The sequence below is a fragment of the Elephas maximus genome, chromosome X (genome assembly GCF_024166365.1).
Source record: "Elephas maximus indicus isolate mEleMax1 chromosome X, mEleMax1 primary haplotype, whole genome shotgun sequence".
Classification (NCBI taxonomy): Eukaryota; Metazoa; Chordata; class Mammalia; order Proboscidea; family Elephantidae; genus Elephas; species Elephas maximus.
In genome coordinates this window covers 48,068,455-48,088,046 of record NC_064846.1, presented here as the reverse complement: position 1 = coordinate 48,088,046, position 19,592 = coordinate 48,068,455, and positions in this window count along the sequence as shown.

Below are 19,592 nucleotides of genomic sequence, written 5' to 3'. Positions count from 1 at the left end.
GCAAAAAAGAGGAAGGCCCTCAACGAGACAGATTGACACAGTAGCTGCAACAATGGGCTCAAACATCTCAATGACTGTGAGAATGGTGCAGGACCAGACAGTATTTTGTTGTGTTGTATATAGGGTCACTATGAGTCAGAACTGACGTGACTCCACCTCACAACAGCAACATAGTGTGAAAGGGGATAGTGGTTCAGTGGTAGAATCCTTGCCTTCCACTCGGAAGACCTGGGTTAGATTCCCAGCCAGTGCATCTCAAGCACAGCCACCACATGTCTGTCAGCAGAGGCTCGCATGTTGCTATGATGCTGAACAGGTTTCAGCAGAGCTTCTGGACTTAGATGAACCAGGAAGAAAGGCCTGGCCATCTACTTCCAAAAATCAGACAATGGAAACCCTATGAATCATAGTGTTTCAATCCTGTTGTGCATGGGGTCACCGTGAGTTGGGGAATGATTCGAAGGCAGCTAACAACAATGACAGCAACAACAACAACAACACCGTCTGAAAAGTCAGAGAGCACTGCCAGGGTTTCCAGGCATCCTGGAGGACGCCAAGGATCAAAGCCAAGACAGTATGTACAATTACACAGGTAGCATTTCAATGGGCTACATAGAACATAAAAGCTGAAGTCCAGAAACAGACAAGGGGCAAAACAAAACAGAACAAATACAAACAATAACAAACTAAGAAGCAAAGGGTAGTTGAGCGAGTGGAATCAAACCTGGGGAAATTCTAGAGGTAAAGAGAGTACAGAAGCCTCTTACTTTTTAAAACCCCAACACAGCACAGGCTCAGGTAGGTTAGCATACAAAGTTCATATAAAATGGCTTGAGTAGAGGGAACAGTCTGGCTTCTTTTTACTAGGATTTTGATAACTGGACTCTTGTTTCTTGTGACCACATCCATATTTTGTAATTTGGTGTCCATCTTGATCCCTGATTTCTGCATACCTGATTTGGTAATCTCAGAGTTCTAGTTCTTCTAAACCTGGGGCCCTACCATCCCTTTCCTGTAACTCTTTTTGAACTTTAGTCTCCGTAACTTATTTCCTGATACTCATATCCACCCCACTGCTTTAATTATCCCCAAATTCTTCTATCAGTGACCTCTGGCAGGCTACTGGCAAACCCATCTACAGTCCCTAGCGAGATTTCCCTGTTGCCAATTTTCTGTTTACCTGTAGCCTGTTGTCAGACTCTACCAGATGCTATACACTGATCCAGATGTCCCATCATTGCACAACAAATACTTACTGAATTTAACTTCCTGGAAACTTCCCAGATTGCCTGCCCTGCTCCAGTGGCTCTGGCTCTCCCTGGTCACATTCCAGGGTTGCCAGGTGTCTGATTTTGAAACAAACAGTCTGGCATTTGAGCTTGCTGTCCAATAAAAAATACCAAACACGTGACTGTCCCTTTTTTCCAATTAAATAAATCATATTATTATGTTATAACAGAACTTATATACAGGCAGTCCTCGGGTTCTGAATGTCCGGCTTATAGATAACTAGTACTTGCCCTTTAATGTTATGTAAATTTGCCCTCGTTTTGAAACCATTGAACCAACCCTCACTCGCAGCCAATTCTTCATCACAATCAACCTTCACTTGCACGTGCAGCTTTTAAATCATTGAGAAGACTTTGAGCCTTGTCGTGCACTAAATCAACCAAACTGTACACACTGAAATTGGGTCAATCCCAACTCATGGCGACACTATAGGACACAGTAGAATGCCCCATAGGGTTCCCAAGGCTGTAAATCTGTCTGGAAGCAGACTGCCACATCTGTCTCCCGAGGAGCAGCTGGTGGGTTTGAGTCGCTGACCTTTCAGTTAGCAACTGAGTGCTTTAACCCCAGTGCCACTAGGGCTCCTTTCTTGCACTACAGTAGGGCTGAATGAAAACCATATACACCTGTTCCAACTTACCTACAAATTCAACTTGAAGACACAGTTAGGAATGGATCTCTTGTTTGTAACCCAGGGACTGCCTATATACATGTGCAGTGCAATCTAATAAAAATGAGAGATTATTATCAGTGAATTTTCCCTATTTTTTAATTAGGACTTCTAATTTTTATCAGCATATCTAGTAGATTTGTGACTACAATTTAACAACCATATGTAGGCTATTTTTCCTCCAACTACACCTTACAGTAGGAGATAATATAAAACCAAAAAGAAACTCTATGGGGCCAGTTCTACCCTGTCCTATAGGATTGCTAAGAGGAGAGAATATAGAGGAGAAATATTGGTCAGCTCATACCTTAGAAATTAAGTTTAAAGATAGGAACACCATAATTATCAACATAGATATATTGAGCACTTGATTTAGTAAATTCAGCACAACTTTACAGTAAATGCAATGATTGCTAGTATCTCCACTTTCTAAACAGGGAAGAAGACTTTAGCTATGCCTTCCTTAGATGATTCTCTCAATAGATCCCAAACCAAATGAATCCTGTTGCTGTCGAGTCGATTCTGACTCATTGCGACCTTATAGGACAGAGTAGAATTGCCCCCGTAGGGCTTCCAAGGCTGTAATCTTCATGGAAACAGACTGCCACATCTTTCTCCTGTGGAGCAGATGGTGAGTTCAAACCTCCAACCTTTTGGTTAGCAGCTGAGTGCTTTAACCACTGCACCACCAGGACTCCTTTCCTTGATAGGTGGATATATCGAAATAAGAATGGACACGTTAAAAAGAGGAAATAGGGGACTTCTGCTTCTTGGAAGATGGAGTAAAACCAAAGTCTGTTGCTGTTGAGTCGATTCTGATTCATATCAACCCTGTAGGACAGAGTAGAACTGCACCCTAGGGTTTCTAAGGAGCGGCTGGTGGGTTCAAACTGCCGACCTTTTGGTTAGCAGTTGAGCTCTTAACCACTGCACTGCCAGGGCTCTGGAAGATGAAGTAGATGTACTTTTCTCTATTTCCCCTGCTACGTACAGCCAAAATCCCTGGATATTACATATAAACAAACATAAGATGACTCTGAAAGGCAGCAAAAAGAAGGCAGACCATCTAGGGACTTTGGGACTCAAGAAACAACACAGTGGTGAGTTCCCTGGATTTTGTTTTTGCCTCATATATCCCAGACTTGGAGCTGAAGAAGCTGGCAACCCAGAAATGCCAACAGATGCAAAAAAAAAAAAAAAAAAAGAAAACATTAAAGCCTGCTCTATCTTGCCAAAAGACAAAGAAAGCGGCAGCCTATCAAGCTAAAAAACATTTAGACAATGACCATTCTACTCCAGACAAACATCACATAAAACCTATGGCCCCACTCACACCCATGCCAACAAAAACTATGTGGGTAGCCTAGACTTTCCCCCTTACTAGGATGTAATGAGGTATCCCAACATCCCCAATTGGGTGGTGTCAGAAAAGTGCAAAGAGAAAGCCCAGACTTTCATTCCAGCTGGTCAGTAATGAATCTTCTCCCCCACCTTCCTGTGATGTCAATGGAGACCATGTGGGAAGCTGGAAAACCCACTCTGTCTTAGTTTCCTAGTGCTGCTGTAACACAAATACCACAAGTAGGTGGCTTTAAAGAACAGAAGTTTATTTTCTCACAGTTCTGGAGGCTAAAATTCCAAAAAATCAGAGTCTTTACCGTGTCCATTCCACCTTTATAGTTTTGTTGTTGTTAGGTGCTGTAGAGTCAGTACCAACTCATAGCAACCCCATGTACATCAGAACAGAACACTACCTGGTCCTGCACTATCCTCACAATCATTGCCATATTTGAACCCATTGTTGCTGCCACTGTGTCAATCCATCTCGTCAAGGGTCTTCCTCTCTTTTGCTGACCCTCCACTTGACCAATCATGATGACTTTCTCTAGGGACTGATAACTCCTGATAATATGTCTTTGTAGGTAGTTCCAGGCATTTCTGGGCTCCTTGGCTTGTAGACAATCCTCACATGGTATCTGTCTTCCCCTTGTGTGTGCCTCAGTGTCTAATCTGTTCTTTTATAACTCAGAAGTAATTAGATTGAGAACCTTCCCTACTTGGGTGCGATATAATTAACATAACAAAGAAAACCCTATTTCCAAACAGGATTACATCCACAGGTACAAGGGTTAAGTTTCCAACACATATTTTGGGGGGACACAATTCAATCCATAACCCCACCATGCAGTAATGAGGAACCCCCACCTTTGGGTGTCAATGGAGGCCAAGTAGGAAATCTGGGCTTCTACCTCTATCTGGCAGTAAGAAGGCAGCACTCCCCCCTTATCCTGCCGGAGAGATGTCAGAGAAAGCCAGCTAAAGCAGAAGGTTTAAATAAGATCCAGCATCTCATAATATAATACAAAAAGGTACAGGTTTTGATAGAAAAAATCACTCATCATACCAAGACCAGGAAGATCACAAATTGAATGAGAAAAGACAATCAATAGATTCCAACACAAAGATGAACAGAATTATCTGACAAAGATTTCAAAGATACCATAACAAAAATGCTTCAGCAAGCAATTATGAACTCACTTGAAACAAGTGAAAAAGAAATAGAAGACAGAAAGTAGAACCAAATGGAAATCTTAGAACTTAAAAATACAATCATCAAAATAAAAAAACTTAGTGGATGGACTCAACAGCAGAATAGAGAGGGCAGAGGAAAGAGTCAATGAACTAGAAGATACAACAGAAATAATAACCCAATCTAAAGTACAGAGTAAAAAATAATCTGAAAAAAAAAGAACAGAGCCAAAGAACTTGTGGAACTATAACAAAAGATTTAACATTCATATACTCAGAGTCCCAGAAGGAGAGGAGAAAGAAGGTGGGGATAAAAAAAGCACTCAAAGAAGTGATGGCTGAAAAATTCCCAAATCTGGCAAGAGAAATAAATATACAGATTCAAGAAGCTGAACAAATCCCCAAAAAGATAAACTGAAATGAAATCCACACTAAGACACACCATAATTAAACTTCTCAAAACTAAAGACAATGAAAAAATCTTGAATGCAGCCAAAGAAAAACTGCATTATGGCTCCTGGGAAAAACAATTAAAACAGAAGCAAATTTCTTACCAGAAACCATGGAGGCCAGAAGGAAGTGACACAATTATTTTTCAAGCTCTGAGAAAACAAATTGTAAACACAGAATTCTACATTCAGCAAAAGTATCCCACAGAAATAAAGGGGAAATCAAGTCATTTTTCAGCTGAGGGAAAATGATGAGAATTTGATGTTAGAAAATGATTCTTAAAAGAATAACACAAGTTCTCTAAACAGAAAGGAAATTATAAAAGAAGGAACCTTGAAATATTAGGAAGTATCAGGAAGGAGAAAAAGAACACAGTAAGCAAAAACATGGGTAAATACAATAGACTTTCCTTCTCTTGAGTTCTGAATTATGTTTGATGGTTGAAACAAAAATAACACTGTCTGATGTCATTCTAAATGTATGTAAAGGAAATATTTAAGACAATTGTATAATAAAGAGGACAGAATAAACAGATGTAAAAGGAGGTAGCATTTCTACACTCCACTCAGACTAGTAAAGTAATGACACCTGTAGACTGTGGTTATGTATATGTCGGTGGTGGTGGTACCCTCAAGTCGGTTCCTACTCAGTGACCCTATGTAACACAGAACAAAACACTACTCAGTCCCGTGCCACTCTCACAATCATTGCTGTGTTTGAACCCATTGTTACAGCCACTGTGTCAATTCATCTCATTGAGGGCCTTCCTCCTTTTTGTTCACCCTCTACTTTACCAAGCATGATATCCTTCTCCAGGGACTGGTCCCTCCTGAAAACATGTCCAAAGTCAGTGAGACAAAGTCTCACCATCCTTACTTCTAAAGAGAACTCTGGTTGTACTTCTTCCAAGACAGATTTATTCGTTCTTCTGGCAGTCCGTGTACATTCATTCAGTATTCTTTCCCAACATCAAAGTTCAGAGGCATCGATTCTTCTTTGGAGGTCCTTATTCATTGTCCGGAAACCCTGGTGGCGTAGTGGTTAAGTGCTATGGCTGCTAACCAAGAGGTCGACAGTTCAAATTTGCCAGGTGCTCCTTAGATACTCTACGGGGCAGTTCTACTCTGTCCTATAGGGTCGCTATGAGTCAGAATCCACTCGACTGCAATGGGTTTGGTTTTTTTGGTTTTATTCATTGTCCAGCTTTCTCATGCATATGAGGTGATTGAAAATACCATGGCTTGGGTCTTTTTTTTTTTTTTTGGGTCAGGCTCACCTTAGTCCTCAAAGTGACATATTTGCTTTTGAACACTTTAAAGATCTTTTGCAGCAGATTTGCCCAATGCAGTAAATACATCCTTGATTTCTTGAATGTTGCTTCCATATGTGTTGATTGTGCAACCGTATGTAATGAAATCCTTGACAACTTCAGTCTTTTTTTCCTTTTATCATGATGTTGCTGATTGGTCCATTTGTGAGAACTTATGTTTTCTTTATGTTGAGGTGTAATCCATACTGAAGGCTGTGGTCTTTGATCTGTGTTTTGAAACATCTCAATTGATATTCTGTGAATTCCTGGAGCCTTGTTTTTTGCCACTGCCTTCAGTGCAGCTTTGTCTTTTTCCTTCAGTACCATCAGTTCTTGATCATGTGCTGTAATGGAATGAATTGTGTCCCCCCAAAATATGTGTCAACTTGGTTAGGCTGTGTGTGGTTTTCCTCCATTTTGTGATTTTCCTATGTGTTATAAATCATAATCTCTGCCTGTGGTTAAAGAAGATTAGGGTTAGATATAACACCCTTGCTAAGGCCACATCCCTGATCCAATGTAAAAGGATTTTCCCTGGGGTGTGGCCTGCACCACCTTGTATCTCTCAAAAGATGAAAGGGAAGCTAGTAGACAGTTGAGCACCTCATACCACCAAGAAAGCAGCACCAGAAGCAGAGCACATCCTTTGGATATGGGGTTCCTGCACCTGAGAAGCTCCTCGACCAGGGGAAGATTGAGGACAAGGACCTTCCTCCAGAGCCAACAGAGAGAGAAAGCCTTCCCTTGGAACTGATACCAGTAATTATCAGTGCATCTTAATTACATGTTTGATCAATTTCAGACTTCAGAAGTTTGTAAAATTCTTTAATTTCTTCATCTGTGGCCTTAGTGGTTGGTGCATAAATTTGGATAATAGTCGTAGTAACTGGACTTCCTTATAGGTGTGTAGATATTATCCTATCACTGACAGTGTTGTACTTCAGGATAGATCTTGAAATGTTCATTTTGAAGATGAATGCAATACCATTCCTTTTTAATTTGTCATTCCCATCATAGTATACCATATGATGTCTGATTCTAACGGGCCAATACCAGTCCATTTCAGCTCACTAATGCCTATTGCCTAGGGTATCGACCTTTATGAATAAAGTAAGACCTAGAACAACCATACACACACACACACCTACATACATGCAAACATACACCTGAAAACACTATAGATACTCTAAATGGAATTTTAATAAATGTACAAGTAACCCATAAGAAGTGAGAAACAGAGAGAACAAACAGAAAACAAATATTAAATGGCATACTTTAGCTCTAACATATAAACAATTAAGTGTAAAACATCTAAATACACCAATTAAAAGCCAGATTGGCAGAATGGATTTATAAATTGGACCCAACTATATGCTGTCTGAAAGAAATGCACTCCAAATGTGATGACACAGGCAGATCAAAAGTTAAAGGGTGGAAAAATTATCAGACAAATATTAATCAAGAGTTGCTATAATAATAATGGAAAAAGTATACCTCAGAGGAAAGAAAATTATCAGATACCTAGAGTGACCTTATATAATGATATGAATTATGCTGAATGAAAAAAGCTAATACTCAAAGGTTACATGCTGTATGGTTCCATTTATATAACATTCTTGAAATGACAAAATTATAGAAATGGAGAACGGCTTTCTAGTTGCTAGCGGTTAAACAGAGAGTGGGGGTGGGAGGGAAGCAAATGCAGCTATAAAAGGACAGCAAGAAGCATCCCCACGAAGAAGGAAATATTTTGTACCCTGACTATCAATATCATTATCCTGGTTGTAATAGTGCACTATAGTTTTGCAGTATGTTACCATTGGGGGAAACTGAGTAAAAGGTGCAAGGCATCTCTATTATTTCTTACAGCTGCATGAGAATGTACAATTGTCTCAATATTAAAAGTTTTACTTAAAAAATGATAGTAAGAAGTTAGAACCCACTGACTAAAATGGAGTCCATGCTTCCATACTGATATAAATAAACAAACAAATCTGAAAAATGAAATAGTACAAAAAAAGCTTACCTCCCAGCCACACTCCCCAGGAACAACCACTTTCAATACTCTTCTCTGGGCTCTTCTGACATTTACGTACATGTTTCTACGTACAATCTATACATTTATATTGCTATTTCTTTATCAGTTTTATGCATTATCCATTGACTTCCTACTTTGATACATGAACATTTCTCCCACACCCCCAACATAGTGATGTAACTAATTTTTATTAAATCAATAGTCAATATTTACATTATTACAGCTATGTAAATATCTTTCATTGTTGAGCCAAGTAGAGTCTATGATTGTGTTTCCGTGCTTGTATGCCCTGTTGTTTTTTCCAGAGTTCCAAGAGTTGTTTTTTCTTCATTTGCTTAGGTTTTATGCATCTATCAAAATACTTTATCAGATCAGTCTAAAGTCTACCAAAATACTTATCTGGTTCCTTAAGTATTATCTGGTAATCCAGCAATTCCATTTCATTTATTAAAAAGGTCCTTCTCAGAGCTACCTCTCTCCTCATTTGCCTGCTCTAAAGTGGATTATTTTTTAAAGTGGATTAATTGTGCCCTAGGCCTTCAGCACAGTTGTCATCCTGGGATTTCCCTCCACCTGCAGTGTTAGAACCTTTGTTTCCTAGACCCCATGTCTTTTTCTTAATTTCATTACCTCATTTTTCTGAAGAAAATCTTCTAGTGCCTCAAATGAGAGGGTGGATGGGAGGCAATTTTTTAAAGTTCTTTCATATCTTTGCATGTTGGAAAATGATGTTAGTCTAACCTCACTGGGTATTTAAATTATAGATTCGAAGGTAATGCTGCATTGTCTCCAGGCTTGAAGTATTGATGCTGTAAAGTTCAATGCAGTTCTGATTTCTGTTCTTTGTATGAAAAAGAGGGCACATAGCTACATATGCATACATTATAGAGATTTAAAAAGCATGAAGGAGTAACAGAAACAACTTTGTATGAATAAGTATGAAGGCAGATGAATGGCCTCTTTTATAAAAAAAATTTTTTTATGGTTTTCCTCTTTTATAGAAAACCATAAATTACCAAAACTGACCTAAGAATAAGTAAAGACATTTAAATAAACCAATAACCACTAAATAAATGGAATCATAGTGAAAGGGTTCCCCACCAAATATACCACAGGCTTCAATTTTTCAGGGATAAGTTTTACCATAACTGTTTAAATACAGATGGGAAGCTTCTTGAACTCGTTTTATGAATGTATTATATCCTTGATACCAAAACAATGTAAGAAACTATAATAAAAACACCTATATATAATTTTGGCATGTCTAAATAATTTTTATTTTATATTTCTGTAGAATATTTTTAAAAATCTCTCATCAGCAAGTAGGGTTCACTACAAAAATGTAAGGAGGTTTCAATATTTTAAAAACTCAACCGATGTAATCACCACATTAACAGATTAAAGGAGAAAAATAACCATTTCAATAGACATAGAGAAAATTTAATAAGATTCAACACTCATTTATGATTAGAAAAAACAACAACTTTTAGCAATCTAGAAGTAGAAGAGAAACTTCACTGAGCACGATATAGGGTATGTGGTGTCGTGGCTAAGTGCTACAGCTGCTAACCAAAAGGTTGACAGTTTGAATCCACCAAGCAAGCACTCCTTGGAAACTCTGTGGGGCAGTTCTACTCTGTCCTATAAGGTTGTTATGAGTCAGAATCGACTCCATGGCAATGGTTTTTTTTTGGGATCCAGAACCTACAGAAAACATACTTAATGGTAAAACTTTAGAGGCTATTCCATTAAAACCAGTAACAAGACAAGGACACCTGCTAATATTGCTTCTATTCCACGAGGTGCTAGAAGTCCAGGTGAATGCAATAAGACAGGCAAAGAAGTGCAGTATGAAAATTGGTAAAGGTGATATAAAACTGTTATTATTTGCACATATGATTGGTTACATAGAAAATACGAGAAATCTACAATTAGAAATAGCAACATAATTCAACAAACTGCTGGTTATAAGGTTAACATATTCAAACTAGAAATATACCTTTACATAAGCAATAAAAAATAGAAATTGTTAGTAAAAAGGTGTGCAGGACCTTTATGGAGAAAATTATAAAGCATTAGTAAAGTACATAAGAGGAGACCTGAATAAATGGAAAATATGTTATGTTCATGGATATGGGAAGGCTTACTATTATAAAGATGTCAATTTTCAGATGGATTAAAGAACTACACGTGAAAAGAAATACTTGAAAAGTTTTAGTGGGCTATACAAGAGGATAACTTTATGATATCGAAGTAGGGAAGGATTTCTTAAGCCAAACATACAAGAAAACAGAAACCATAAAGGAATTACTGACACATTTTAATTCATTCTATTTCAAAGCTATCAAATAACAAAAGACATCAAAATATGAAAAGACAGTTCCACATGGGGAGAAGACATTTGCAATGCACATAACTAACAAAAGATTACATCTGTAAACCAGTAAGTAAAAGAGAATAACAACCCCAAAGAAGGAAGAGAAAGGGCAAGCATACAAACAGGCAGTTCACAGTAATAGAAACTTGAACAGACAATAAACATGCAAACAGATGCTCATCGTCCCCAGTCACCAGGGAAATGCCACTTACAACAATGAGATACCGTTTCACACTGATCGGATTGGCTAAAAACTAAAAAGCTGCAGAGCACCCACGGAAATTTGTGAAACTACTTTGGAAAGTAATGTGATAATGTCTAGTAAAGTTGAAGACTTGCATGAACTCCACTTTCTCATACCATTGAATTGATACATATTGCCTAAAATTGATGTATCAAGAAATTGAGTTAGATATACACGTATCCTCTAGTCCAGTGATTCTCAAACTTCCCTATGCATACAGATCACCTGGGGTCTTGTTAAAATGCAGGTGTGAGGTAGGGCCCAAGGTTCTGCAGTTCTAATACGTTCCAATGCCTATGCTCCTAGGAAAACTTTGAGTAACAAGGAGATAAAACATAGGTTGAAAGCTCAAATGCCTGAAAGGACCAGGCAAGTAGCAATGATGTGAAGCTGACTAGTTGAGGACTGTGGTAAATTGGAGTCTGCTCACCTTGTATGGAGAGGGCAGCCGCTACTCAGCTCAAGCTGCAGAATGCAAGTTCAGATCTCCCAATTTCTCAAGAGGAGCTGGAAATTCAGGCTTTATGTGAAATCTTCAATTTTTTTAAAAAATAATTTTTATTGTGCTTTAAGTGAAAGTTTACAAATCAAGTCAGTCTGTCACACATAAGCCTATACACACCTTACTACATACTCCCATTTACTCTCCCCCTAATGGGTCCGCCCGCTCCCTCCCTCCAGTCTCTCCTTTCGTGACCGGTTTGCCAGTTTCTAACCCTCTCTACCCTCCCATCTCCCCTCCAGACAGGAGATGCCAACACAGTCGAAATCTTCAATTTTAAAATGTTGGCAACTATTTAGAAGGGAATTAACCTATGTGAGGTAAACAAAATCAGGCAAGATATAACTGGCTGGCCTTCAGTGTGCAACCTCTGATCTAGAGGGAGGTGGTAACCAATAGAAGTCAAACTGTTAAGAGATTGCCTCTGGTATGGGGGCCCAAGGAGGGGAGGGCAGGAGCAGGAGACTGTTGTTTCTCATCATAAGATCTATACCATTTGGTCTGTCACCACGTGTATATTACTTTGATTTTTTTAAAAATGTTTTTACTTAAAAAAAATTATGACCGAGTTTATAGTTGTTTCATATTTGCTTTGCTAGCCATAGCTATGATTTAGTTCAAGTTTAATCAGGAACATAACACCTAATTATAATGTTGATCTTATAGTAACCCATTAACCTACTTTACAATGATCTTTCTATGATGCGATTTCTAGGAATGCTCCATAGTGAAAAATAAAGAAGGCCTGAAGTGAAGGTGTAAAATTAATTAAATTGCATCAATAGCCTTCTCAGGGGTTTTGTAATTAGCTGGTCATGCAAGAAACATAAAGAATCTAGGATTTCAAGGCTGGAAGATCACAGAGATCATCTTGTCCAACATGTCACTGAGTACTTGAACTCAACATTTCCTTAATATACATTGTTTTATGTTCCTAACTTCTTTTTTCACATTGCATAAGGTGTAGAGTAGTACTAGGTCCAGGTTCTAAAATGGTTAGGTTAACAATAACGATGCTAACAATAGGAATAAGAATAAAGATGATGTCTAACATTTTTTTGCAAACTTACTATGTGCCAGGCATTGTGCTCAGTACTTCACATATATTGTCTTATTTGATCCTAAGAAAACCAATTGATATCCCCCTGTAAATTACTTATTAATTACAAAGGGAAAATAGTAATTATACAGTGGAGAAATATGATGGCTATCACCTTTTTTTTTTTTTTATCACCTTAGTCGAGTGATCAAAGTTAACACTACTAGTACTGGGACAATTTGACTTCATGTGCCTCCTGATATGATGCACTGAGAAGGGCACAACATCACCTCTGCGGTACTTTTCCAAAAATACATGTCTCAATCTAACTGTAATAAAACATCAGACGAACTCAAATTGAGAGACAGTCTACAAAATAACTGACCTGTACTCTTCAAACATGTCAATGTCATGAAACAAAAATATTAAGAACTGTTACAGATTAAAGTAGGTGTGATGGTTAAGGTTGTATGTCAACTTGGCTGGGCCATGATTCTCAGTGGCTTGGGAGTATAACATAGTTTGGCAGCTATGTAATGAAGTAATCACTTCCGTAATGATATCTGATATATGTAATCACCTCCATGATGAGATCTGTTATAAGCAGCCAACCAGTTGAAAGGGAGTTTTCTTGGGGGTGTGGCCTACATCCAATATAGGTGGAATTTCTGGCAAAGCTTGCTGGCTTTTGCTCTCTCTGGATCCTGTAGCTGTTTCCTGTTCATCTGACCTCCAGTTCTTGAGACTTGAGCTTGCAGCTTACCTGCCGATCTTGAGATTCATCAGCCTCCACAGCCTGTGAGCCAGCAGCCTGCCATGTTACCTGCTGAATTTGGGATTCATTGGCCTCCACAACCTATGAGCCAGGGGCCTGCTCTCTGACCTGCCAATCTTGGGTTTGCCAGCCCCTGCAACTACGTGAGTCAGGAGAAGTCTCCAGCCTGACCTACAGACTGTGGACTTCCCAGCCTCTGCAACCACGTGAGCCATTTCTTTGATATAAATCCCACCCTCTATGTATTTATATGCTTCACTCGCTTTGCTTCTCTACAGAACCCAGCCTAAGACAGAGACTAAAGAGACAGGACAACTAAATTTAATGTATGATCTTGCTTTCAATCCTGCATTGAGAAAAAACTGCTTTAAAGGGCAATATTAAGAAAAATGAAAATTTTGACTATGAACTATAGATTAGCTAACAGGATTGTATCAATATGAAAATTTCTGATTTAGATAAATGTACTATGGCTATGTAAGAGAATGTCCTTGTTCTTAAAAAATATGCAGTGAGCTATATAGGGATAAAGGAGCATGAGATCTCCAACTTGCTCTCAGATGGTTCAGAAAAAAATAATGTCCATATATACAAAAATATATACAGATAAAGAATGACAAAGTAATTGGGGTAAAATATGGACAACAGTAAGTTTGAAATTATATCAAAACAACAAAGCTACAAAAATTGAGAAAGGTACTATTATTGTGCTACATTGCAGACGAGGAGAGTGACGATTAGAAAGCTAAGAAATTTGCCCTTGGTTATACAGTTAATAAGTGATGGAGTCTGAATTCAAACCTATGGTTGTCTGATTTCAAAGTCCATGGTCTTAACTATTAGACTACGTTACCTCAAACTAGAGTGATCAGAATGAATCTAAGTCAGTACTGTCTTTAAAAGCAGTTATCTTGGACGGCTACATGATTATTCCATTGATGCTCTTGCCACTTAGAGTTCTCTCTTTGGAAATACCATCTAAGGCCAGATTACCATCCACATACTTAGCGTTCACCTTGAGCTTTTTATTCCTCAAATCTTGGTGTTACTCCCAAAATGACTGCTCTGAAGGAAATGCATGAAGTATGTCATGTCTGTTTTAAAAACTGTCACATGATTTCATAGACACTTCTGTTTAATCTGTTTCAGCCCTTTTAAATGCATCAAGCTCAAGAACTGCTTTAAATACCAATTTGGAATGACAAGACAATTCAATGAGGAAAGAATATTCTTTTAACAAATGGTACTGGGATGACTGGATATCCACATGCAAAAGAATGAAGTTGGACCCCACCTCACACCATATGCAACAATTAAAATGGATAAAAGACCTAAATGCAACAGCTAAGACTATAAAACTCTTAGAAGAAAGCATAGGTATAAATTTGAGTGACCTTGGATTGGACAATGTTTTTTTAGATATAATACCAAAAGCATAAGCAATGAAAGAATATATATATAAATTTAATTTCCTCAAAATTAAAAACTCTTTTGCTTTGAAGGACACCACTGAGAAAATAGACAATCCACAGAATGGGAGAAAATATTTGCAAATCATATACCTGATAAAGGTCTATCGTTGTTGTTAGGTGCCATCGAGTCGATTCCAACTCATAGCGACCCTATGTACAACAGAACTAAACACTGCCCAGTCCTGTACCATCCTCACAATCATTGTTATGGTTAAGCCCATTGTTGCAGCCACTATGTCAGTCCATCTCATTGAGGGTCTTCCTCTTTTTCGCTGACCCTCTACTTTACCAAGCATGATGTCCTTCTCCAGGGTCTGATTCCTCCTGACAACATGTCCAAAGTATGTGAGACATAGCCTTGCCATCCTTGCTTCTAAGGAGCATTCTGGTTGTGCTTCTTCCAAGACAGATTCGTTCATTCTTTTGACAGTCCATGGTATATTCAATATTTTTCTCTAACGCCACAATTCAAAGGCCTCAATTCTTCTTTGGTCTTCTTTACTCATCGTCCAGCTTTCACATGCATAGGAGGCAATTGAAAACGCCATGGCTTGCGTAAGGCATACCTTACCTTCAAGGTGACATCTTTACTTTTCAACACTTTAAAGAGGTCTTCTGCAGCAGATTTGCCCAATGTAATGCGTCTTTTGATTTCTTGACTGCTGCTTCCATGGGTGTTGATTGTGGATCCAGGTAAAATGAAATCCTTGACAACTTCAATCTTTTCTCCATTTATCACGACGTTGCTTATTGGTGCAATTGTGAGGATTTTTGTTTTCTTTATGTTGAGGTGTAGATAGAGGTTTAGTAACCAAAATATATGAATACTCTTACAACTCAACAATAAAAAGACAAACTACCCAATTAGAAACTGGATAAAGGATTTGAGTAGCCTTTTCTCCTAAGAAGATATAGAAATGACCAATGAACTCATGAAAGGATGTTCAACATCATTAGTTGTTAGAGAAATGCAAATCAAAATAACAGTGAGATATCACTTCACATTCACTAAACAAAAACAAAAACAAACCCGTTGCCATTGAGTCGATTCCAATTCATAGCGACCCTATAGAACAGAGTAGAGCTGCCCCATAGAGTTTCCAAGGAGCGCCTGGTAGATCTGAACTCCCGACCTTTTGGTTAGCAGCCTTAGCACTTAACCACTACGCCACCAGGGTTTCCTTAATAAAAAAGACAGTACCAAGTGTTGGTGAGGATGGGGAGAAATTGGAACCCTCATGTATCTCTGGTAGGAATGTAGAATGTGAAGCTGCTGTGGGAAACAGTCTAGCAGTTCCTCAGATGGTTAAGCATAGAGTTACCATAATGACCCAGCAATTCTACTCCCAAGAGGTATGTATATACCCAAGAGAAATGAAAATATAGCCACACAAAAACTTGTACACAAGTGTTAATAGCAGCATTACCATAATAGCCAAAAGACGGAAACAACCCAAATGCCCATCAACTGGTGAACAGATAAACAAAATGTAGTATATCCATTCGATGGAAAATTATTCAGCCATAAAAAGGAATAAAGTTCTGATACATGCTACAACATGAACGAACCTTGAAAACATTATGCTAAGTGAAAGAAGCCAGTCACAACAGACCACATATTACATGATTCCATTTATATGAAATGTCCAGAATAGGCAAATCAATGGAGACAGAAAGTAGATTAGTGGTTTCCAGGGGCTGGGGGTAAGGGAGGGAATTGGGCGTGACTGCTAATGTATATGAAGTTTCTTTTTGGGGTGATGAGAATGGTCTAGAATTAGATAGTGGTGATCAGTGCACAACTCTGTGACTACACTGAATTGTGTACTTTAAAATGGTGAACTTTATGGTATGTGAATTATATCTCAATAAAGTTATTATTTTCAAAAAGCCAATGTGGGTGCCTATATTCCTACTCAGGAATTGCTCTAGGCTTCTTTCCAATCCACATGCCTCATTCCTCACCTTCCCTGTCTTTGCAACCCTCTTTGATTACATACCTCGGTTCTTACTTTTCAGCTTCCCTCTTGGATTCGAAGAGACCCAGTGTTTGGACTATGTAGTGAATATTTGTGGTTTGGGGTTACCAGGATCCTCTCCCCTTTCTTGAACAGGTTTCTTACAGAGTATCTTACATAGGTATAGACATAGTTATGGACATGGATGTCTATATGGATAGAGACTACAGAGATAGAGACATAGACAGAGACCTGGCTGTGTATGCTTGGTTAATATACATCTACCACTGGACTACAGACCCACTCTCAATGTGAAGGCCAGACCTTGGACCCACTGCATTGACCAGAGTAAATTTCACCTTCTGTGGCCTTTTGGCAGCCAGCCAGCTGGCTATCATCTAGTGATAACCTCTGCATCTGCTGTGGGCCTAGCCAGCCTTAGCAACGCAACTGCTTTACTTTTTGCAAAGCTCTACTCAGGATTTTGCAACTATAGCATCAGGGAAGATGTTTAAGAAGTAGAAGCCATTCTAGATAATTGGCGTATGTCAGTCTTGTTGTGCAATTCCTCTTTCTACAATCTTACATTGGGGGTGCTTGAAAGAGGATTGGGTGAGAATATTGCTTGTGCAAAAATAGTCCTAGGCCCTTTGAGGCAGCAAGAGAAGGTCCAGAGAGCCTCCCCCCACCCCCATCTCCACTGAGGGCACCACATTCACGTAGGCATGCTGCATCTCGTGTTTTAGATAAAAGTGTGTTCCGATAAAAAGTAAAAACAAGTTTTCCATTTCTAACAGCACTAGGTCAATGCCAAGACTTGCGTTGCTCCATTGTGTGGTTACACTTTCTTATCAGAGTAAAACACAGGGGCCTCATTGAGCTCTCTCTGTCAGTGATAACTAGAGAAAGAGTTTGATCCTTCCTTAATTTATTCTTTCTTTTTTGGTCAAAAGGTCAACAAAATAGGTTTACTCAGAGAGAAAGGATATTATGTAAATCATTTGCCCATTCCTAGATTATGTTGCAAATATATAGCACAGGGGAAAGCTTAAAGAAAGGATTCCAATTTGCAGTGGGACAGGACACTTTCTGGATTTAGGAACAGGACAGTGTGTATAGTTCTTATCTAGAATGCATGAATAATGAATTGGGCTGCTTAACGGAATGGTTCCCCAGGCCAGATCTGGATCGCCAACTAGCAAAGATTCAGAAATCAGTCAGACCTAAATGCAATACCGTATTGAACTGAATGGACTCTCTTCCTTGATTGACAATGATAATGTGTAACAGAACTAAGTAGAGTCTCTGGGTCATTGGTATGTACATCAATTCCTCCACAATGGATCAAAAAGAGAGCGGTTAAGAAGAAACTTTGACAGTGTATCTCTAGGATAGCCAGGTAAGTGTCTGCTCAGACTGGCACCCAGAAGCACCTGGTCAGGCTCATCTTGACGATGCTTTCTTTCTCTGATTTTACAGGCTCAACCAGAGCTTTCTCATCTATGATTTGTTTTACAGAGGCTGAACTTGAAGCATCAAAAGGTAACAAGAATACTAAAGCCTTTACCTGATCATTAACTGATGTCTCTATACGCCTTAAGAGTCCCTGGGTGGCCCAAATGATTAAGCACTCAACTACTAACCAAAAGATTGGTGCTTTAAACCCACTTAAAGGTGCCTCAGAAGAAAGATCTGGTGATCTTCTTCTGAAAGGTCACAGCTTTGAAAACCCTGTGGGGCACAGTTCTACCCTGCAACACATGGGGTCTCCATGAGTCGGAATTGACTCAATGGCGACTGGTTTGATTTTGGTTTTCTATACCTCTTAGGTGCAAATGGGACTATTTATCCAAATCTCTCTGTTGTGTGTGTGTGTGTTTTGTTTTTCCCAGTGCTGTCCTCTACTTTCAAAGAAGACAATGCTGATAGTAAAAGGTGATAAGGATTGAAAATCTTGCCACCCATCAATATTTTGAGGGCATCCAAGGTCCTCAGTAGTTCCACTGTACTGGGAGTGTAGAAGGTTATGAATGGCCTAGCATTACATTGAAGAGCCAGCTGCCAATGAGAACAGGTGTCTGACACTCTCACCCTGTTAATGGCCTCCTCAACCTGCTCTGCATTCCTGACACTCTCACCCTGTTAATGGCCTCCCCAACCTGCTCTGCATTCCTATTCTTCACTTGTTTCAGGCATCTTTATTTGGGGCCTAATCTCAATTTCAGTCCTCAGATCTGCTGCTTGATATTTTTCCTCTGGAGAGAACTCTTTTGCCAGTCATGACTACAGCTCACGTTTGTAACTTGGGTTACTTCTGCTCTCTCTATTCCAGGTAAAGATTCCACCTGATCCAGAAACAAAAGCAAAGCAAAATTTGAGGGTGGAGAAACACGTGGAAAAAGACATTGTAGCTCACATGGAGATTCTGAGGACCCAAGCAAGGGACACAGATCCAGCCACAATAACAGCAGCACCAACAGCAGCAGCTCCTCCAGTTCCGACTCTGCTTGAAGATGCTACTCCTGCTGCAAGTAGTGGGGCAAACATGGGACAGAAATGCAGGGATCCAAAAGAGAATGGTGAGGTGGAAAAAAAGCTAGGTCTTACTTTGTGTCAGAGGGCACAGGTGGGTGCTTTACACCCAGATGCCGCTCCGGTTCATGATGTATTTGAGGGGGCTTCCCCTGCTGCTAGCAGCGGGGTAGACAGAGGGAAGAATGGCAGCAGGAAAGGGAGGAATAGAAAGGAGAATAAGAATGTGTATCTTCCTTGGCCTCTGACGTTAGGGACTCGGGCATCTTCTGCAGCCCCAGTTCTGAGTCAGACTTCTGTTGTGGGGGCTTTGCCAGCTGCTAGCAGTGGAGTGGGTGAAAGCAGGAATCACAGGGGGGACGGGGAGAAAAAGATTTCAATTCTGGCTCGGCCCTCGAAGGCACCGC